A 24,265-nucleotide genomic window follows, 5' to 3' on the forward strand; every position below is an offset into this window, starting at 1 on the left:
AGGTAAGAAACAGCGCAGCCAACGTTTACCAACCTTGTAACTCGTAACTGGCTAGCTCTAATGTTAATGTCCATTAGCTTGTATAAAAACCTGAAGAGCAGAGGGAGAGGAGAGGAAGAGGAGAAGGAGAGATCCGGGCGCAGGGGGGCCCATCTTAGATTATTTTGTCCGGGGCCTTGGCCTCATTGACACGCGACAAATGTGGGATACTGAGACGAGGGGGGGGTCCAATTCGTTTACGTCCATCAAAGTGAACAGAGATGTTCATATTTCACCATCAGGACCTAATGGAACATCCCAGTAACATATTTCTGGAACTTTCCTTTCAATGAACCCCCCGTCACCCCGAAAAACATGCCACACAATTTTAACTTGAAAAGATATTAAAAAAAACAACATTTATTTTTACTGGAAAATACTTTGCATTTAAAGGTTGTACAGACAAGAAACACAAAAACAATTCATGTGACGTTCCTTTAATAAAAGACGGAAAGTCACTGGCCAACGTAAAGGTCAGAGGAAACTCCAGACGACTCGATTTTGATAACATTTTCAAAGAAAAACATCTCATAACATAACTTTCACATGATTGTACAACTTTGATAGTTAGGTAAAGACCCCCCCTCCCCCCACAAAAAAAGGAGTTAGCAGCAAATGGAGTGTAAAAGTACAGACGGCTGTCGGAGGAATGGAAGCACTGAGGTGAGGGACGGCTGCTCGGGGGCGGCAGGCCGCTCCGTCACGGCGCTGGGGATGCAACGGTCCGGTCCGTCAGTCACAAGCAGAACCCGGAGAGTTCTGTGTTGCCGTTCGTGAAGATTTCTGATAATATTTCTGAAAAGCAGAAGAGAAACTTGAAGAAAAGGAGCAGGTGGGTGGATTTGAGCGTTGACGCTGGCGTGTTCGGGCACCTGCAGGTTCTCCTGGTGCTCCTGGCTGCGGCAGTGCCGGTCCTCCGCCGCGTCGTCCTTCAGGTAGGGAACCGAGCAGATCTTACAGAAGAACCCCCATCTGGGAACCAGGAACTCACGACCTGGAGGGGAGCAGAAACATGTTGTTTCACTCTACAAACAAGGAAAATAATTCACACAACTGTTATTACCTATTTTAGATTATGCTGATGTTGTCTACCAGAACACTTATGAATCACATCTTCAACCCCTCAATGTCATTTACAACAATCTCTTTAGATTTGTCTTACGGTGCCCAAACCAAACTCACCACTGCTCCATGTATCAATCATTAAACTGGTTTAATCAGCTCAAGAAGACAACACCACTGGCTCCAACCAGCCCCCGGGTCTCCCACTCAGAAGGCGCGCCGATTTTTTCCAGTGGCCAACCGCGGTACTGCAACCAAAAATCCCGTGCGGCCCAGAAAGCTTTTTTCCCATAGACCGCAATAGTAAAAGAGAAGCCTCTAAAACTGTTCACAGGAACCTCCAGCTGTAATCACCGGCAATTACTAATCTTTGTATTCTATATTTTTAAGTCATGGACTTTATATCCGTCAAAAATGTTTTATAACGGCCAGAAAAGTCAAAGAAAAGTCTCTTTCTGGGCGTGACGTCACGGCTGACGTCACAGCCGTGTCCGTGCATTCCACGGATGTTTATATTAATATATATTATATAATTATATTATATTAATACATTAATAATATATGTAATACTATACATGTAATAATATACATTAATTAAGATATTATATTAATACATATTATATTAATACTCGCGTCATTGCCCCGGGGCATGATGGGAGGCCCCAGAGCATCATGGGAGGTGATTCAACTGCGCATGCTCTTTGGGCCGCATAACGCGGAAGTAAACCCGGAAGTCAGAGATTTTTTCAGCGGATGCGCTGGCTGAGCAGAATACATTGAAATGAATGGGCGGCCATTTTTGACGTCCCATCCAGTTTTATAATAGATCCATGGCTCCAACTCATATTCAAATGTATCCACTTTAGTTATCCATCCTACCTAAAACAATATCTGATTCCATATACATCCTCAGAAACACTCAGCAACCCTTCTTTTTCGTTCCTTTGACGTTTAAAGAAATTGGTAGACGTGCTTTTAAGTTCAAGGCCCCATCAGATTAGAACAACCTACCCATCAATATAAGAGAACTCAATTCATTACATCTCTTTAAAAACTCACTATTTTCCAACCTCAATAAACCATGTAGTTGCCTCTAGACCAGGGGTCAGCAACCCAAAATGTTGAAAGAGCCATATTGGACCAAAAACACAAAAAACAAATAGAGTAGACAAATAGAATGAACCCAACACATGCTGCATGTATCTATATTAGTTATAACTGGGGGAAGATTTTTTTTTTCATTATGCACTTCGAGAAAAAAGTCGAAATGTTGAGAAAAAATTCAAAATGTCGAGAAAAAAGTCGAAATGTTGAGAAAAATTTCAAAATCTCGAGAAAAAAGTCGAAATGACGAGAAAAAATTCAAAATGTCGAGAAAAAAGTCGAAATGTTGAGAAATAATTTGAAATGTCGAGAAAAAATTCGAAATGTCGAGAAAAAATTCGAAATGTCGAGAAAAAAGTCGATATGTTGAGAAAACATTTGAAATGTTGAAGAAAAAAGTCGAAATGTCAAGAAAAAAGTTTAAATGTCGAGAAAAAAGTTGAAATGTCAAGAAAAAAGTTGAAATGTCGAGATTAAAAAGAAAAGGAAAAAGGAAGAAAAAAAGAGAAAAAAAGGAAAAAAGAAGGAAGAGAAAAAAAAGAAAAAAGGGAAAAAAAGAAAAGAACAAAAAAAGGAAAAAAAGAAAAAGAGGAAAAAAAAGGTCAAACATTTTTGAAAAAGCTCCAGCAGCCACTAGGGCGGCGCTAAAGAGCCGCGGGTCGCTGACCCCTGCTCTATTGGTATTGCCTTCTCATTTGAGTAATTTTTTTTTCTTTTTTTTGTACATAATGTATCTATTTTTTCATATATTGTATAATAATGATGATGACAATGACTATTATTATTATGGTTGTTCTTGTTATTACTGTGTTATATGCAGTATTTACTTGTGCTCTTCAGATGTGGTTTGTGTGTGAGAGCCTTATGTATTATGTATGTTGTACGTGAGTGTTTTGTACTGTGTTGTATGTTTTATGTTGGACCCCCTCGAAAACGAGATGATTCATCTCAAGGGGCTCTCCGTTAATAAATGTAACTAAACATGAACATGGGGGGGACGGCGTGTGAATCTGCAGCCACCAGGGGGCGGGTCCTCACCCAGGGGTGTTCTGGGATTGAAAGGAGGCAGATTCAGATCAGTGGCGGCGGCCGGAGACTGATGGGATCGCTTCACCTCCGGTTCCCCGAGCTCCGTCTCCTGGACGTCAGAACCTGACAGGAAGACAGAGGGATCATGGAACCGCCAAACACCCGCCAAGAACCGTTACGTTTAAGGATGGGAATCGAGAACCATTCCCAGTGTTTCAATTCCTTGGAATCGTTTGCAAAATTTCCTTTTTCGATTCCAGTGGGAACAAACGATGTCATTACACACGTTGCGTAAGCCAGCAGTCAATAGTAAACATGGCGCTCAAGCAATACAAATGCTCAATGGTCTGGTTACATTTCAGTAAAAAAGAGACAACAGGGCAACTTGAAATACTTGCTGAGTGAATATTTCATCAAAGGGAGGAAATACTACCAACATGCAAAAAAATTTGTGTACACAATATGCAATAATAATCAATGAATGTCGCGTTTTTGATCCACTCCGGATTGATGTCAGTAATTCTCAGCCCAGCAGCAGCAGCAGCAACGTTAGCTAGTCCTTAGCTAATAATATTGCTGGTAACTAATTAACTAACGAACGCTGCATATCATATTAGCGCCATTTGCCTCATTGTCGTCCTTTTTTTCCAAATGAGAATTGATAAGGGAATCGATAAAGAACCGAATCGTTAAGAAGAATAGAAAATGGAATTGTAATCGTAAAAATCTTATCAATTTCCATCCCTGGTTACGTTATCATCTTCCAAATGATGATGCATCTGACGGTTACCATGGCTGCGTGCTTCCTCCACCTCCTCTTCCTCTGCACATCCCTCCCGGCTATCGGGGCTCTCTTTCTTCCCTTTGGTAGGTTTTTTCCCTGAAGAAGAAAACAACGAGCTGAGTTGATGAAGACATCCAGGTGATTTGTGAAGGATCAAATTATCGGTCTGCATGAAGTGAAAGAACAACGGAGGCCGATGAGACGATTAAAATGTTGTTAAAATTGTCCGACGTGCTGATGACACACGGAAGGTCCAGGATGAACCATCAGTGATTGGAAAATCAGTAGTAAAGAGAAGCAGCAGTGCAGTGGTGAACCATCATGAACCATCATGGACCACCATGGACCATCATGGACCATCATGGACCATCATAGACCATCGTGGACCATCGTGGACATTCATGGACCATCATGGACCATCATGGGCCATCGTGGACCATCATGGACCATCATGAACCATCATGGACCATCATGGACCATCATGGACCAGCTTTTCTGCAAAGGGGACAGGACGACTGCACCGTATTGAGGGGAGGATGGATGGGGCCATGTATCGCGAGATCTTGGCCAACAACCTCCTTCCCTCAGTAAGAGCATTGAAGATGGGTCGTGGCTGGGTCTTCCAGCATGACAACGACCCGAAACACACAGTCAGGGCAACTAAGGAGTGGCTCCGTAAGAAGCATTTCAAGGTCCTGGAGTGGCCTAGCCAGTCTCCAGACCTGAACCCAATAGAAAATCTTTGGACGGAGCTGAAAGTCCGTATTGCCCAGCGACAGCCCCGAAACCTGAAGGATCTGGAGAAGATCTGTATGGAGGAGTGGGCCAAAATCCCTGCTGCAGTGTGTGCAAACCTGGTCAAGAACTACAGGAAACGTCTGATCTCTGTAATTGCAAACAAAGGTTTCTGTACCAAATATTAAGTTCTGTTTTTCTGATGTATCAAATACTTATGTCATGCAATAAAATGCAAATTAATTACTTAAAAATCATACAATGTGATTTTCTGGATTTTTTTTTTAGATTCCATCACTCACAGTTGAAGAGTACCTATGATAAAAATTACAGACTTCTACATGCTTTTCAAGTGGGAAAACCTGCAAAATCGGCAGTGTATCAAATACTTGTTCTCCCCACTGTACATTTATGTTTCCTTGTGCGGCTGAGCAGTCCTGAACTTGAAGTATCTGACCAAACTGTGAGAAGCTGAAACTCTGACACCGTTTAATTCTGAGAAGCAACGATTACAGCGAAGTGAAAGTAAATCTCTCTCTCCAATCACTGCAGCTGCTTCGTCAAACTGAAAGTATCATTGTTCTGTTTGGGAACTTGTATATTTCACTAGTAAGCTTTTCTGCCTGAACCAGTTTCCCAGCCCTGATGGCTGAATTACTCTCCTGCATTTCTTAAATACCTCCGTGCATCATACAATGGTACAGGTGTTTGTGTCCCCAACAGAGTTGAACAGTCCATGACGAAACAACGACTGTTTATATAAACAGGTGCAGAAAAGAGACATTGATGTGAAATCCACTTTCTGTTCTATCAAAAATTAAACAGTTACTCCTGTTGTCCAAAACTTTTGGTTCGATATTTGTAATATCTTTGTTAGATTCCAGAAACACATGCTGAGATGTTGATTCCTGTGCGTTTGGTAAGAGCTTTGCTGATTATTTTAAGATCTACATTTATCAATGATATTGGGCGGTAGCTCGATGGGAGCAAAGGATCCTTATCCGGTTTTAATAAAAGACTAATATTAGCACAATTCATATTTAAGGGTAAGCTTTTATTCTCCCTAACATTTAGGATCATTTTATAAAATGTTGGTGCTAATATGCTCCAGAATTCCTTATAGAATTTGGCTGGAAAGCCATTCGGGCCCGGAGCTTTATTATTAGGCATATGCTGAAGAGCTTCAGAATATTTACACTTTATATATGTTAAAGCAAGAAAAAACTTGTTTTTCATAATAGGTCCCCTTTAAAGTCACCCACTATGATGACTTTATCTGATCAATAAACCAGATAGGAAATCTGAAAATTCAGACAGAAACTCTAGATAAGCTCCAGCAGGGGGTCGGTACACTACCACTAACAAAACTGGCTTCTCTGATTTCCAGCTCGGGAGTTTCAGACTAAGGGTGAGGCTTTGAACGTTTTATTATCACATTTAGGTTTAGATTTGATTTGAACCTTGATGATGGTGATGATGATGATGGTGGTGATGACTGACAGGAAGCTAATAAACGTCCAAGTTAATCAGTAAATATCAAATATTAACGTTGTCTTCTCTCAAACTAGAAGACAGATGTTTTAGCAGCTGGATTTATTAATGTGACAGAATTATTTGATGTTGACGAGTCACATGACAAACAAATGACACATTTAAAATTTCATATCTTCCTGATTTTATAAAACAGAATTGTTGATTCTTCAAAGCAGAGCATGTTTTAATAATAATGAATAATAATAATAATAATGACTTGGATTTATATAGCGCCCTTATATAGCGTTTTAAATATCAAAGAAATTTACAATTATTTTGGGTACATGTTCACATAAAATATAACATAAATATGTGATTTACCACAACAAGTAAAGTTCTGGAAGAGTTTACAATGAACATTGAAAGTGCTTGAAAAGTGCTTGATTCCAAGCTGGAAAACAGTATTAAAAACCTAAAGCATTTGATGAGCCTGACTCCCTCAGAGATGAATTTGCAAATGGTAGAAGTTCATCTGGAACACAGTGATGGTTTAGATGAGATTTACTGATAAACTCATGCAACTCTCCCAGCCAGCTGCAGACATCTGGATCTCTGGAGACAGTTCACATGTTCTTGGATGAAGGTCGGGAGAAATATTCCAATGCATCTTGCCGCATTCTGAAGACCATATCTCCTTTCCATATGTGCATGACAAGTGCAAAAAAAACACACAGCAGAGATACTATTAGAAGTAATCTCAGCAGAAACCAGGATTCGGTCCATCCGTCACTCGGGTGTGGGACCAGAGTTGGTGTCTGAGGTTGGAACTCAACAGCTGTCCAGAAAGGAAAGAAAGATTATCAGTGATGTTTAACTCAGTAAACTGTAAGAGTACTTGTTAGTGTTTGATTCCCCTCCAGCCCTCTAGGGGCAGCAGAGTCACCACTCATTGTTCAGCGTTGTAATAATGACCTGACCGAGGAAACCAAACAACTACATTACAACTACTGTATCTACAGATACTGTTTTAATGTCAACTCTCATTAGTGAGATCCTAGTTTGTGATCAGAACTGTGAAAATCATTCACATGTGAACAGATTCAGCAGCAACATCTGTATTATGTTGGATAAAGAGTCTCTGGATGTTCCAGTGGTGAATGTTGGTTCCAGTGTCTCAGGTCCACTTTCAGACCACAGTCAGTCCAACAGTGAGAATCATCAGTTTCATCAACTTCTACTGAGAGGACTTACCAGAGACGAGGACTTCACAGCTGGCAGACCCCCATCCAGACTCTGTGTCCAGTCTACACCAGTACTGTCCTGAGTCCTCAGTCCTGAGTCTGGACATGTGGAGTCTTAGTCGTCCCTCTCTCAGAGCATCTCTGTCGCTCTGGACTCGTCCTGCAAACTGTTCATGTTGATAGTTCAGGATGTCAACACCCTGAAAGCAATAAACCCCAAGGAGGATCTTCGGATGGTTTGTGAAGTCACAGTAGATGTTAGGAGGGCTGGAGGAGGTTCCAGGTTTGGGGGTGAAGGTCCACTCCAGGGTGATGTTGTGGTTCTCCTCTGTCTGATAGGAGCTCTGTGTCACATTCACTACAAATGTTGCTGCTGAGGAGACAGAGAGGGAAAGAGAGGAGCATGTTGACACATTTCTGTAGTTTTTGTACTTTTAAACCAGTGAAGGACCTGATGTGAAACTGTCAAATGTGAGTGTGGTATCAGAGCTGTCAGAGCTCTTATTATCAGCCACAATGCCATATTTGGAAAACTATTGTTTTTTGTATTATTATTATTATTATTATTATTATTATTATTATTATTATTATTATTATTATTATTATTATTATTATTAAATTATAACTCGATTTTATAGATAAAAATGAAGTAAACTAAACATTGATCTAAGGACTAAGAGCTCTGAGTCATGGATCTGTTAGTGATGTTAAAGTGTGTTAAAGTTAATAAAGTGAAGGTTTAAACTGACCACAGACATGTGATGTGAGGATGATGAGCAGCAGGATCCTGCAGATCATCTTCTCCCTGTGAGGGACACAGAGCTGGAGAGTCACCCACACAGAACATGTTCAGGACTTCATCATTTCTCTCACTTTGAATGAGACATTGAACCCGAACGGAAACAGATGAACTTAATTTCCTATAATTTACTTTTTCTGCCAAACAACCAAAAACAGAAACTGTAATTTTTAAGATCAGATATAAAACTAAATCTGTTCATGAAAACGTGTTTCCAAACCGCATGATTTCCACGATAACAGTGTTTATTGTCTTTATTCCAGTTTTACCCAGCAGGGTCTGATGTATCAGAATCACATTCATGTCTTGTGAAACAGAGGTTACTTCATTCTCATTATAACCATATTTATGTCACAATTCAGTGTTCGTTTCATTTACCGCTGCCTGCTATCCACCAGAGGGCGCTGTTACACCAATTCATGCTAGCTCGACTCCATCCCCTCGGTCTGAGTCTTGTTCGACCACAGTACATAACCTCAGTCTGGGTGGGGCATTCATAACAAAGGCGGCCTGAAACAAGTGTGCGGTGACGTCTTGTTTCTTAATGTGACAACTTTGGTCACAACAGCAAAACTGGACTGACGGATTTACAGCAACTGTTTCATTTTATTCGTCGTTATTCTGTAAATCTGTTTGACTTTGGGTTCAATGTCTCATTCAAAGTGAGAAAAATGATGAAGTCATGAACATGTTCTGTGGAGCTGCAGATGTTTGATCATCAGATACTTTCTGATTAAAGATTTCAGCCTGTAATTCACTCACACGTTCATACTGATGCTTTCTCATTTTATAAAACATTTGTGACCTTTGATCTGACAGAAGTGTCAGTACCTGGACTTGTGACTGTGAAGAGTTTTGAGAGAGCACAGACAATATCTGAAAGTGAAAACGCAAATGAATGCTCTCTAATGTAAATAGTATGCTCTTGATACATCACAGGATAATGGCGCCATAGCTGCGTTGTGAATGAACCTTACTTGGGAACTGCGCGTCATAACAGAGGTCAGAAATACATACTTTCTCAGGGGTCTGCAAGTATATTCCACCTTATATTGTAACTGAACTGGTTCCTGTCAGCCGTAAACACGACAACAACCACCCAGCAACCAGTATCTGTCACTAACTGCACTCTCCCTCCTCCGTTTATCTCTTAAAAGTCCAGAAGCAACTAAACACTTACAGAACCACAGGTTACTACAAGATTTGGTCCATTACTGAGCAGTTAGGGTCAAAGTTAACTAGAAAAGCTCCGTAATTATATCAACAAAAAACTGTTGGTGAGTAAATCTTTATCGATTATCCAAAATACTTACATTTATGTTTCTTTGTGCGGCTGAGCAGTCCTGAACTTGAAGTATCTGACCGAACTGTGAGAAGCTGAAACTCTGACACCGATTATATCTGAGAAGCAACAATTAAAGCGAGGTGAGAGGAAATCTCTCTCCCCGATCACTGCAGCTGCTTCGTCAAATTGAAAGTATCATTGTTCTGTTTGGGAACTTGTATATTTCACTAGAAAGCTTTTCTGCCTGAACCAGTTTCCCAGCCCTGATGGCTGAATTACTCTCCTGCATTTCTTAAATACCTCCATGCATCATACAATGGTACAGGTGTTTGTGTCCTGTTGAGGAATTTATCAAAAACCAGTTTAGAAGTCCGCTCGTGGTATAGAGAGTTTTTAATCAGTAAGCCGGCATGACCAGCACAGATCAAGTCTGAAGTTGGTGTGCCGACCCAGATTGGTTTGGTCAAAGGGTTTTTATACAAAAGTTCAATCAACAATGAGAAGAATAAACCAGCCCAGTGAGAGCCAGTCAAAGGTGTGACCCTTAAGCTTTGGGACCACCCCTGAGGGATCAGGAAGTCCATATATGGTTCTGTCTCTGTGGGGGCTGGAAGTCTCGGCAGGGATGCAAGATGCCGGACCTTGCGTGACAATGTCCCGGCAGGGGTCTTCAGGAACTGGAACCTGCATGTCTATTTCTTAAGGGGGACATGAGGCCAAAAGCAATCTGCAAGGTGTTGTTGTGTCCCTGCAGGGGTCAAGCGCTGCTGGAATTCTCCGCAAGGCGTCGTTGTGTCCCTGCAGGGGTCAAGCTGCTGGAATGTTTCATCAGTCCCCAACAGAGTTGAACAGTCCATGACGAAACAACGACTGTTTATATAAACAGGTGCAGAAAAGAGACATTGATGTGAAATCCACTTTGTGTTCTATCAAAAATTAAACAGTTACTCCTGTTGTCCAAAACCTTTGGGTCGATATTTGTAATATCTTTGCTAGATTCCAGAAACACATGATGAGATGTTGATTCCTGTGCAAGCACATAGAAATGACTGGTGGATTAACGGTGAATGGTGGACTTGAAGAGGATTCGCGGGAAGAATTGAATTTAAATCTCTGAGGGGAACACCAGGTGTTTGCCAATGTCTGCCAGCATCTTCCAGTCATGTGCTAGGCACGACTGGCTTCTCTCTGATGGTGTGGAGTTGCTCCTGGTAGCTGTAGCCCCTTCTCAGACAAAGACACTTGCCCACATTGTTGTTGAGGTATTACATGTGTGGCCCCAAATGTATCGACCTTGGGTAAGGCTGGTTTTACATCCGGTGAGTATGTGCCAGAGGGAGGCTAGCTTGGAGCACAGGACGCACCCAGGATCCTTCGCCAAACCACTGCTGGAGATTAGTTGGTGTGGGAAGGACGTAATTTGTGGCTCTGATGGCAAAGATCAGCCTCCTTGCTTCCATACATCCCTCCAGCTCAAGTCCCTATTTGCTGAGGGCGACTGCCTTGGCCCATCTTGCCATCTCCTGACGCCGCACTTCCTCCATCACCATCTTCCTCCGTGCTGGACCGGTGGCTTTTCTCCAGGCTGGGCGGCCTGGTGTTAGTCCAAGGCCTCCTTTTCCTTTCTGAACGTTCCCCACAATGTTTGCATTGTTTGAGAGCTGCTGTTGCCTCCTCCACTGCTCTTGCTGGTCTCCACGTGCGGCCAGTCACCAGGGTCGGTACATTTTCACTGATCATCGGATCATTGGATTTGTTCAAGGTCATCTGCAGTCATGCTTTAGAACACTTGAACTCCCCTTTAAAGTTGGTGAGGGGCAGCTTAAGAACACTATCTCCGTATGGGCCAATGGTGGTGTGGCAGCTTGGAATTCCAAGCCACTTTTTGACGTGGGCTGTGAATCTTCTCTCCAGCTTCTCTGCTGTTGGGATGGGCACCTCATAGACAGCCCAGGGGCCACAACAGCTGGGTAGTGGACCGAACTGGTAGCACCAGGCTTTTAAATTCCCAGGTAGTTGGGTGTTGTCAATTACCTTTAGGCCTGTATTGATGTCACACATCAATGCACAGTTGTTCACCTGTTCTTGGTCTTTCAGGCTTGCGTTGTATAGCCTGCCAAGGCTTTTGGCTTCTCAGATACAGTAGGGATTGTGGGGAATTCATGCATCTAAAGCCGAGTGCAGCAAATCTTCAATGTTACCGACAAGGATATCAACATCTGCAGAGGTAGAACCTAGGTCACAGCCCTAAAACTGCTTCACTGTGTTCCATTGTGGTAAGATGAGTGATGGCCTTCCTATATTTAGGGGGGTGAGCTGGGTTGCTGTGTTTTTTGTTGACCGCAACATTATTTGAGTGCTGCTAAGTTCAAGCACATTATCAGAATTGAATCAATTCACCTTATTTTTTCGTTAATAAAAGGTTAAACGTATTTTGAACTAAGACAAGTTTTTTTGCACGTCAGACAATCAGGCCCAACCTCAGTATCTCAGTGATTCCCTTTTTATTTCTCCTTGAAGTCGCCAGGATGTGACTGTTGGGCATTGACAGGCTTCTGTCGCTGTGAGATTATCAATGGATGTGATTTTCAGCAGGAGGAAACTTCTGCATCTGGGTTAACGTTAGTTAAAACTTTACATATGACCCTTATTCAAACATTTCCATTGTAAATGACGTCAGAGATACAAGCGGCATGAGTTTAAACATGAGTGGACGTAGCATCCTCCAGCGGCGAAGCTTTACTTGATTGATGTCCATTGTTGAGAGGAACTGTCATGTTTTGGGTTTAGGATTTTATTTTGTCCCTCATGTTTTATGTATGGTCTTCCTGTTTTATTTTCTAGTACTCACCTGTGTCTTCGGTTCCTGTCTGCCCTATTATATTCCCTCCTGGTCTGTGTGCACCTGATCCCTGACCGTTTCTCCCACACCTGTGTCCAATCACCCCCAATCAGTCTGTGCATATATTTCCCTCTGTATCTTGTCTCGTTACCAGTTCGTTGTTCTTCACAGTCCACTTACCAGCATTTTTGTCATAGTCATTGCCTTTTGGATTTTTGAATCTTGCTTGTTTTTTGACCTTGCCTTTTGCCTCACGTTTTTTGCTATTTTGACTGCTTACCCGTGTACTGACCCTTGCCTGAATTAAACCTGGTTTTACTGTTACAACTGAGCTACGTCGTGCATTTGAGTCCTACCATCTTGTGCTACGTCCTTGAGAGGTACTTTATACTGATTACACGTGCAATAGATCTAATTCAGTTCAATTTATTTCAAAAATACTTCATTTATCCCAGAAACGAAAAAATGAAGCTAGTTTTTGTAGAAATCAGAGGTTAATTTAAGTACCACAAGTTGCAGTATGTTTTTACTGTACATACATACTGTACAGGTACAGCACTTTTATCCTGATCTTTGTGTATCACATTTTTTATCTTTAAAGTGGAAAAAAGGTTCATGTGAGTTACGTGTAATTGACAGATGGGAGACAGATGTGTTACAAGCTGCAAACTTTTATTTGAAGATAGCATGATGATAACTGTAGAAAAGGCTCCAAAGTCAGTGATTTATAGTGTTCAGTTATGATTTGATCTTATCTTATATCTTAATCGTTGTTAAGCTGTGTTTACGTGAGTGTTTTGTGGGATTTATTGGCTTCTATGTGAGTGATGGCACAGGGAAGTAGTTGATGTTCTGATGCTGGACTGTATGCGTAAATGACTAGTGAGTATTTTAGTAACGTCGGCTGTGATGTGGTTGCATGTTGTCATGGCTGTTTATTGTATATATGTATATATATATACATGTGTACACAGTATACTGCCGGTAAATACTGTATATGTACACAGTATACTGTGTGTACATATATGTATATGTACATAGTATACTGTGTGTACATATATGTATATGTACATAGTATACTGTGTGTACATATACTGTATATGTACACAGTATACTGCCATCACTACAATACATGTTTACATATATGTAAAGAAGTATACTTCTTTATTTTGCAGTCAGTTCAATAAAGGACCACATCTTGTAGGAACCTGTGGTTCTGTACGTGTTTAGTTGCTTCTGGACGTTTAAGAGATGAACAGAGGAGGGAGAGTGCAGTTAGTGACAGATACTGGTTGCTGGGTGGTTGTTGTCGTGTTTACGGCTGACAGGAACCAGTTCAGTTACAATAAAAGGTGGAATATACTTGCAGACCCCTCAGAAAGTATGTAGTTCTGACCTCCGTTATGACGCGCTGTTCCCAAGTAAGGTTCGTCCACAATGCAGTTATGGGGTCATTATCCTGTCATTTATCAAGAGCATACTATTTAGATTAGAGAGCATTCATTTGTGTTTTCACTCTCAGATATTGTCTGCTCTCTTTTAAAACAGGTTGTCGTCCATGCTTTCACGGAGAACCTGACGTTACGTTAGTTTTACAAAAATCAGTCATGTTACAGAAGCACAACTTTAGAGGTAAGAAAAAAATTTTCTTGTAAGTTTTAATACCATTGAGGGCTCAAGTTTTGAAGTTTGTTTGGATGGAGTTTTTTTTTATTATTTGTGGGGTTGGGGACATTAAAACATACATAAAAACAGGATTTTAAGTTTAAAATAATATCAATATTAATGATGATTATGATTATAACATTGATATAATGTTAATAACAATTAATATTGATAGTGGTGATAATGATGATAATAAATTCAATAAAACACATGAAGATTTACAGGATTTAAACCTGGCGGACTCGAACTCTAATTTACAAGATCTAAAATATGATTAAGTTTGAAAATAATTAACAAATGATGCAAGAAATACAGGTTTCCGTGCTTTATGGTGGATTAAGTGCTTGAAGCTGAAACTCAGACTTTACCCAGGAACAAAAACAGGCCGTGTGTTGGGTGTGAACTTGTTGGAATGCACATGTCTCACTGGAGACTGAGAGCCCTGAGTGAAGTCTTGTGAAACAAAGATTTTATTTTCGTTTTGATTCCAAAATGATTGAATGTGAGGAGAGAAACAGCGACATCTGGAGGTGACTGGAATTAAAGCAGCTGTTTCATCATTTGACAGAAACACCGACACCAAACATCCTCGTTTAGATCCCTGAATGTGCGCAGAAACATGCGTTTAGAAACACGTGTTCATGAACAGATTTAGTTTTATATCTAATCTTTAAAAAAATACAGTTTCTGTTTCTGGTTGTTTGGAAAAAAAGTAAATTATAGGAATGAAGTTCATCTGTTTTCGTTTGGGTTCAATGTCTCAGAATGTGAGAGAAATGATGAAGTCCTGAACATGTTCTGTGGAGGCTCCCTGTGAGGGACACAGAGCTGGAGAGTCACGATGAGACCAAAGTTCAGACTTTCCAGCTCCGAGAACCAACATCTAGTCTGACTGGAGAGACTTAGTCTCCCTCTAGTGGACACAAGGAGACACTGCTGCTTCCGTCTCCTGTTGTTTCTCTGTTCATGGAGACTCTGCTCTGGACCAGTTTGATAAAACACTTTGTCATGAAGCAGTTTTACATGTTCATTTGTATATTTAATCCATATCAGGTCAAAGATAAATAATAAAAGAGGTTCTGCATCAAAATATGTGTTTTCCTTTATGTTTTCAACCCAGTTCAGTTCAGTTCAATCAGCTGGTGCCAGAACAACCTGGTGTGGTGTTTATTAGTTGGTAAAGGAAATAAACTTGTAACTGTCTTTTAATCACTAAAATGCTCACATGGAGAAACTAAGTACAGACCATAATAACCCCAGGTATATTTGGCCATTGTTGTCAGCAGATCTGTCATCTTGTAACCCGGCGGTTCTTTATTTCACCTGAACAGTAAAATACTGACGAGTGAAAATAATATTTATACACAACTGGTATCAACTTCCTCTGATGATCAAATTCAAATTTAAGTAATTTATTTGAACATGTTTCTCTAAAATATGTCACATCTGAATTTTATCTTTTGATATTAAAATAAGTTCTATTTAACACACAAGACACTGATATTAAAAATCATGGAAAAGTTTAAAATGAAAAACCAGAAATTACAAAATGACTTGAAGAACAATTTTTATGTACAAGGCAAATCGTTTGTGATTGTTTAACAAAATTATTAACTTAATACTTAAAGTCTTAAAGATTTTAGATTTATTTTTATTTATCCCGTAGGGAGGTTTGTCTTCACTGACAGTACATTTCATCAGCACCAACAATAAATAAATAAAATGTACATTTCATTAAAACATCAACAGTAAAGAAGGTTCCTGGTACAGGCCGTCCAAGTGATCAGATGGAGGAAGAAAGTCCTGCAGTCGGTTTGAGACTCCAATCATAAACTTCTCATGATTCAAGAGAAACTTCTCCTTCGTCTGAGACGAAGAATGTCGGTTTTTTTCTTCCTTTTCTTAATTAAACTTATAAAACAAATAACCACAATAGCTGATGTACCTACTCCCATTCCAATGTACTCGTCTTCTCCTGAGGTTCTTGTTCTGGGATCATCGTTGGTGTCTGAGGTGGAAGATCAGCAGCTGCTGAAAAAGAAGTAACAATAAAATTCACATGTTTTCAAATCGGTTCATGTCCAGAATTAATGAGACAACTGCTTCTAGTTGAACCGGAAAAATCAGGACAATTTCATCTTTGTGAGTGTACAAAAAGTGGATTAAAAGGGCGGCTGGTGCAGGATTGTCCTTCCTGTTTTAACTCTGTTGGATTTACTAGTGTCACTGTGAGGAGGACAGTTCATGGCTGCTGTGGACACACACACACACACACACACACACACACACACACACACACACACACACACACACACACACACACACACACACAGGCTGTATCCGCATTCGGATACTACATGCTACATACTGCAAAGTATGCACTGTATACTGCCTACTAAATGAAGGATTCAGTACGCTGCTCCAGTCGACCGTTCACACAGCAGTGTGCTACAGTGTATCCCAGAATGCATTTCGCACCAAAACGGCAGCGAAAGCTGAGATTTAAAAGCAGGCTAGAAGCTGTTTTAATTTCAGCTGTAGCGCTGTTAATATGCCACTTTATTAAGTTTTAATATTTTTTCAGGTGCCAAAGTAACCGTTAAGATCCCCAACCTAGGCTCAGTTTATCCAAATAACGCCTGTTAAGAAATTTGATCCGATGTTTCGGGGATCAAAAGAGCCGGCCCCGGGGAGCAGCAGCAGCTCTGTGGAGAATTACCACTGGCTGAAATAAATCATTTAGGAAGATAAATGTTGGTTTAATAGATGAAATCTAACAGTTGTAGCTGCCACATTAGTTTGTCTGAATATAAAGTGAAACTTCATGTTTTTACTAGACAGATAGATAGATAGAACTTTATTCATCTATATAGTAAAGAAAGAAAACATGAAGCTTCACTTTATATTCAGTATGTACAGTTTATTGAACGTCTCTGGTCCAGCCCAGCCAGCCCCCAAGTCTCGGACTCAGAAGGCATGCCGATTTTTCCCAGTGGCCAGCCGCGGTACTGCAACAAAAAATCCCATGGGGCCCAGAAAACTTTTTTCCCATAGACCGCAATAGTAAAAGAGAAGCCTCTAAAACTGTTCACAGGAACCTCCAGCTGTAATCACCGGCAATTACTAATCTTTGTATTCTATATTTTTAAGTCATGGACTTTATATCCGTCAAAAATGTTTTATAACGGCCAGAAAAGTCAAAGAAAAGTCTCTTTCTCGGCGTGACGTCACGGCCGTGTCCGTGCGATTGATGTTGCCCCGGGGCATGATGGGAGGCCCCAGAGCATCATGGGAGGTGACCCAACTGCGCAGGCTCTATGGGCCCCTTAACGCGGAAGTAAACCCGGAAGTCAGGAAATTTTTCGGCGTATGCGCTGAGTGAGCAACTTACATTGAAATGAATGGGCGGCCATTTTCGGTGTTCTATCCAGTTAATATTATAGATCCATGGACTAGTCTGATGTGATGCAGCATTGCATTCTGGGATATAGTAGGCGAGGTAGACTGGTCTGATGCAGCATTGCATTTTGGGATATAGTAGGCGAGCTAGTCTGGTCTGATGCATGCTGCAAATTTTTTTCCAAATCAGTAAAACATCTGGGTATTTTTCGCATACTGCAGATTTCCTTCTGTTCACATACAGCATACTACATAGTACATTTTGGCCAAATCAGTACATACTAGTAGTACAGTATGCAAATTCGGAAACAGCCACACACACACAAACACACACAGGTGGAGAGCAAATGTCTAGAAACACTTTCAGGTACGTATAAAACAGAAATGGACGTTTCCCAGTGTGTTGTGATGTGATAGTCGTAGCTCTATTTTATATCTACCACTAGATGTCCCTACAGTGTATGCTTTGTGTTATGAAGCAGGGGCTTCTGGGACAACATTTATTTTGTAGGGGAGAGTGTGATAAGCTAAAAGTGTTATATTCTCATCTGCTACAAGTTAAAAACAGTGTGTGACAAGTTAAAAGTATAATACAAATGATTTGTTAATAGGTTTAAAATCACAATCAGTTCATGGTCTGTAATATCATAAAAATGCTTAAAAAGATAAAAAAAACTCATAGAAATGCTGATATGATTAAAAAGATCAGTCACAAGAAAGTTTAAAAACAGTAAAAACATGTTAAAAAGCTAAAAAGTATTTTATTTCAGAAATGAATCTGAACGGTTCTGGGATCGACTGCTTGTGTCACATTCCTTGGAGAGGAGGGAACTTCCTCACTTGAGGAAAGGCTTTTGTTTGGGGAAGACTGCGTCAGCCTTTTATTTCTCGCCCTTTTTCAGGTATGTTACCAGTACATTTGCAATGTAAATGGTCTAAATAAGTTTGTGATATATTTCTGAGTAGTTAGAGAATGTTTATTTAAATGTTTGGTTAAAAGTAATGTAGAGCAGAGTTTTGTCGAGTGTGTGTGTGTGTGTGTGTGTGTGTGTGTGTGTGTGTGTGTGTGTGTGTGTGTGTGTGTGTGTGTGTGCCATGTTGTGTACCTACGTCTAGTTTTTCTATTGTTTACAAGTCTACAGGTGCATAATGTAAATGTATTTTGAACATTTGAACAGTGTCATTTATTGGTTATTAAGTAGGTTTTATGATTATTTGCGAGAGTCTACGGAAGTTCTTGAGCTAATACTAGACATTATACGTTTAGTAAAATGAGATGTATGGGTGCGTCCGAAATGCCATACTAAAAAGTATATACCGGTACTAAAAAGTATACTTAAATTCGGCACACTTTTGAGTAAATATCAGTAGTGTGCATTAATTCGGACGTACTATTAAGAGCGCACACGTCACTTCCTGCCGTAGGGAGGGGGAGTTGTTACCATGGTAACCTGTCGCAGCAGCAGTAGCAGCACCGCTCCACTCTTTCCCGTTTATTCTGGCCGAAACAAGATTACCGTACTTACTAATGTTTCGGACGCACTAAAAAATCTCACATACTCATTTTGCATACTCATTAGGGTGGAAGTATGCGATTTCGGACGCAGCGCATGTCTCAGAGAAAAACTTGCTGCGTCCGAAAGGCACCAACAGGCAAGTATATCTTCTTGGTGTTTGAGCTTGCGTTCGCGTCCGTTCGGGTCCACCAACAACGGCAACGTTCCTCGCGTGCGGTTCGTACCGGCGGTGACCAATAGGGGGCAGTAAGCAGAGCAACAGTTGGAAAAGTGATATATATATTTAGTAGCAGAGGTAGTAGCAGTAGCAGATTAGAACAACAAACAAATTTACATGACAATATTGGATGATGTAGGAGATTATAACATTGCTTTGGTTACAATCCCTGTATAATATAAAGATAAAACAGGAGGTCATATATTTGGGGATTGGTATCTTTAAGGACAAAACAGCAGTTGAAAAGATGAATATTTGGAACAATGTGGACAAGTGTAAGTCAATTCTAAGTAGTGATGCACCGAAATGAAAATTTGTGGCCGAAACCGAAACCGAAAATAATAATAAACACTTGGCCGAATACCGAACAATACCGAACATGGTTCTTCAGCAGTTTTTCATTTATTTTGCCAATTTTTTCACCATTGCATAAATCAAATAAATTTGATTTAGGCATGCTTTTAAAAGAAAAAAATATTTTTCAAAATTACAAGGTAGAAAATATTTATTGAACATAAAAAAATGAAAATTTTTTAATTTTCCAGCATTATGTTGTTTTGGTTTCACCTCCTGGTGAATGTTAGGTAAAATTCTTATGGGGTTAGTTTTTGGTTGGCCAACGATTTATGTAGTGCGCAACGTTACGGGACGGAGCGGCCAGTCTATTTCCTTATTTTACAACGCCGTTATTAATTGTTCGGTTTTTTTCCTCACTTATTCCACCGAACACCGAAAGTGTTTTTTTGCCATTTTCGGCTGAACAATTTCGGTTACCAAACAATCGGTGCATCACTAATTCTAAGGGATGCAAAAGGATATTTCAATTTTTGGCAGTCTTATTATCAAAAATGGATAGTCTGTCCAGACTCATTTATCCGGCATTCTCCTTACCCATCTCAACAAGAATGATCAAAACAATAAATACCGTTAATTTTAAGTTCATATGGAGAAATAGATGTCAATATATAAGAAAGATTGACATGGTAAAAAACTATGATGATGGGGGGTTGAATGTGATCGATTTCGATATTATGAATGGTGTCTTGAAACTGAAATGGTTAAAATCTTTCCTTACAAATAGACATTCCTTCTGGTTTGTTGTTCCTACAGTTTTTCTCTATTGCTAAAACACAAAACCCAGTACTCTAAACCAAATGACCAGTTGCCTAAACACATTTAGTAAAACTACCCCCCTTTTGCCACAACCACAAACACAATTCACCTGTAGACACTTTTCACAAAACCCATCCCCTTTTTCTCAAAACTCTAAACACATTTTACCGTGCTAAAACACATTTTGCATATAACTCTGATCCAATATGCATTGTGAAGCTCATGTGATGCAAAATGCTACCCACAATCAGCAAAACTTGAACACAATGAACATACCTGGTGTCAATCAGTAAACACAACTACTCATAATTGAAAACACCTATTGCAAATGATGTGACCACACCTATATAAGTCAGTGCAGTTTGCTGAAGGCTCAAAAACAAAAATGGATGATCAAGACAGGAGAAGAGGAGTTCGTGTCAGATGTGTTTGGCATTTGAGAAGGAAATACCATTTAGTGAAGAGTTAACACTGTTTTGAGGGTAGAGTGTGCTTTTGCAAGAGAAGTGTAGGATTTTGCATTTTGTGTGTGAGTTTTGTAATTTGTGTTTAGAGTTTTGAGAAAGTGAGGTAGTCTATCAGGAAATGTGTTTAAACAATTGTGAAAAACTGTAACATCAATCAGCAATTCATTAGTGTATGTCTGCCACCCTACTCTCCGTTCCTAAACCCAATAGAGGAGTTCTTCTCATCATGGCGGTGGAAGGTCTATGACCGCCAACCTTACACCAGAGAGAACCTTCTCAGGGCTATGGACCTGGCCTGTGATGATGTGGCTGTGGAGGCGTTCCAAGGCTGGGTGTGGCATGCCAGGGCATTCTTCCCACGTTGTTTGGCTATGGACAATATTGCCTGTGACGTTGATGAGGTCCTGTGGCCCGACCCAGCCCCACGTGATGACGCCCCATGATTTCGGTGTCAACATACAACATACTGTGTCAATTTTCAAACGTACTGTAATAAAAGAAATCGCACCCTGAACATTGTGTTCTCAATTGTTACTGTACTGTATCTATTGTGTGTAATGGATCCTCTATGGAGTTTACGGTACTAATTTTTGCATTGAGTTGTGATATTACTGCATTTTCTGCATTATGTAACTATTCCCATGAAATGCACAAATCTATAGTAAATGCCCAAAACATATTTGAGAATAAATAAGGGTTGCTCAAATGCATCCTGGCACATGTGAAACTGTAAAAAGAACAGTCTCACACTGTGAACATTGTGTTTTAAATTTTTTTGGTAATGTGGTTAATGATGCTCAGTAGTGTTTACATTTTCACAGGCCTTGAGTGGTATTTTGGTGTCAGAGTTTGCTTTTGAGCATATGAGCAACTGTTTTGGTGTGATGGGTTGGTTTTTGAGCATATGAGCATCCGTTTTGGTGTGATGGGTTGGTTTTTGAGCATATGAGCATCTGTTTTGGTGTGATGGGTTGGTTTTTGAGCATATGAGCATCTGTTTTGGTGTAATGGGTTGGTTTTTGAGCATATGAGCATCTGTTTTGGTGTGATGGGCTGGTTTTGAAAAGAAACTGTGAGGTTTAGTGTACGTAGCTTTAGAAAAGTGTTTTGTGTTTAGAGTTTTGTGAAAAGTGAGGGCAGTATCGTGAAATGTGTTTAAGCAATAGTGAAAAACTGTAATATGATTTTCCAAAAAATGGGTGGAATAGACTTTCTTCTACGCTGGGACTGATTGTAGCTCATCACCATCAGTATAAAATCTGTTTATATAGAGAATTGAAAATCGAAAGGAGTCTGGGCTATTGCACACTTTCTGGGTGATACTGGTAATGTGTTACAGTTTGAGGATTTTTGCAAAAAATACCAAATTCAACGTACTGTTAAGCATTATAAGTGATAAAAGCCATACCAGTTTCTCTGAGGTCGATGGTTAAAGAAGACATTCGTCACTCTAAGGTCTCTCCTGAACTGAGACAGCTCTGCATTAAAGATTTAGATTTTTGTTTAGATTTTTGACTTTAAATGTACTAACAAAGTCATTAGAAACATTTTGCTAGAAGAATATTACCCCAACAACCCAATAAAAAGATGGTATATCCTAAAGGAATTTGAAGTGGAAAAGATTAGGAAAATAAGAAAGAGATATATTTCGTTTCCACTTCCACCGAAAATAAAAGAAGTAAACTTCAAAATTTTACATGAAATTTACCCAACAAATTAGTTTTTGAGATTAAAACTTAATTTTGAATTGAATAATTGTGTTTTTTGTGAAAGGGAAATTGAAACTTTGCAACATCTTTTATTTCATTGTGATTCAGTGCAATATTTGTGGAGTGAGATGCAGAGCTGGCTACAGTCCAAGGACATTCAGCTACATTTAACAGTGAAGACAGGTATATTTGGTGTTTTTGTTGAAGACAAGAATTTGGACTTTGTCCATAATAATTTGGTGTTATTGGGAAAGTTCTTCATTCACAAATGTAGATATTTTAAGACCAAACCATGTTTGACCCATTGGAGACATTAGCTAAAGCTCTTGAGTAAGTCCTTGAGTCTTGTTAAAGAAAAGAAAGCCCTTAAACTGTTTTCTTTACTTGAAAGATATGATTTAATATGAGATGGCCCTTGTGAGTTATTTTTTATTTATTTATTTTAATTAATCTTTATTTTATGTTGATAATTAGATTCTCAGTGTATATTTTGTAATACTGATATTGCTCAACCCAAGGCAAAAGTTTGTAATTCTGATATGACTTTTATGTGCCATATAATGTTTCAATAAAAAAAAAAAACATTGCTTTGGTTGCGATCTCGGCAAAGGAAACGGCGCCGTCACTTGTGACCAGCTGGTTTCTGACCGGGACCAGCTGGTATCTGACCGGGACCAGCTGGTATCTGACCGGGACCAGCTGGTATCTGACCGGGACCAGCTGGTATCAGGACCAGCTGGTATCGGACCGGGACCAGCTGGTATCGGACCGGGACCAGCTGGTATCGGACCGGGACCAGCTGGTATCTGACCGGGACCAGCTGGTATCGGACCGGGACCAGCTGGTATCTGACCGGGACCAGCTGGTATCGGACCGGGACCAGCTGTTATCTGACCGGGACCAGCTGGTATCGGACCGGGACCAGCTGGTATCAGACCGGGACCAGCTGGTTTCTGACCGGGACCAGCTGGTATCTGACCGGGACCAGCTGGTTTCTGACCGGGACCAGCTGGTATCTGACCGGGACCAGCTGGTATCAGACCGGGACCAGCTGGTTTCTGACCGGGACCAGCTGGTATCTGACCGGGACCAGCTGGTTTCTGACCGGGACCAGCTGGTTTCTGACCGGGACCAGCTGGTATCAGACCGGGACCAGCTGGTTTCTGACCGGGACCGGCTGGTTTCTGACCGGGACCAGCTGGTATCGGACCGGGACCAGCTGTTATCTGACCGGGACCAGCTGGTATCAGACCGGGACCAGCTGGTATCGGACCGGGACCAGCTGGTATCAGACCGGGACCAGCTGGTATCAGACCGGGACCAGCTGGTATCAGACCGGGACCAGCTGGTATCTGACCGGGACCAGCTGGTACCAGACCGGGACCAGCTGGTTTCTGACCGGGACCAGCTGGTATCAGACCGGGACCAGCTGGTTTCTGACCGGGACCAGCTGGTATCTGACCGGGACCAGCTGGTATCAGACCGGGACCAGCTGGTATCTGGCCGGGACCAGCTGGTTTCTGACCGGGACCAGCTGGTATCTGGCCGGGACCAGCTGGTTTCTGACCGGGACCAGCTGGTATCTGGCGGGGACCAGCGCCACCCACCCGCTTATGCGACCTGAACACCAAGTATATCTCGGCCCTTAGGGTGGAAGTATGGAATTTCGGACGCAGCTTGTGTTTTGTTAATGTCAGATGATATGTAACCTCTGTAACTGTGATTATTGTGAATATTGTTTTGCATTTGAGTAAATGCTATCGTTTGGGAAAGACTGCATCACTC

General features: G+C 40.8%; 1 protein-coding gene and 1 long non-coding RNA gene across 2 annotated transcripts in view; one reads left to right on the forward strand and one right to left on the reverse strand.

Moving 5' to 3' along the window:
* Positions 1-444: 444 nt before the first annotated feature.
* On the reverse strand, positions 445-3,358 carry LOC133419942 (uncharacterized). The gene is made up of 3 exons (XR_009770571.1): positions 3,244-3,358; positions 912-1,033; positions 445-834 (listed from the first exon to the last, which is right to left on the reverse strand). It is a non-coding gene; the product is annotated as an uncharacterized LOC133419942 (long non-coding RNA).
* A 14,951-nt stretch (positions 3,359-18,309) lies between these two features.
* The window catches only part of LOC133420868 (NACHT, LRR and PYD domains-containing protein 3-like), a 42,568-nt gene continuing 36,612 nt past the window's right edge, over positions 18,310-24,265 (forward strand). The window contains exon 1 of the mRNA XM_061710740.1: positions 18,310-18,359. The gene's annotated coding sequence lies outside the window, so the exon portion shown is untranslated. The remainder of the gene's footprint in view (positions 18,360-24,265) is intronic.

This window comes from Cololabis saira, chromosome 20 (genome assembly GCF_033807715.1).
Source record: "Cololabis saira isolate AMF1-May2022 chromosome 20, fColSai1.1, whole genome shotgun sequence".
In the NCBI taxonomy this organism is placed as follows: Eukaryota; Metazoa; Chordata; class Actinopteri; order Beloniformes; family Belonidae; genus Cololabis; species Cololabis saira.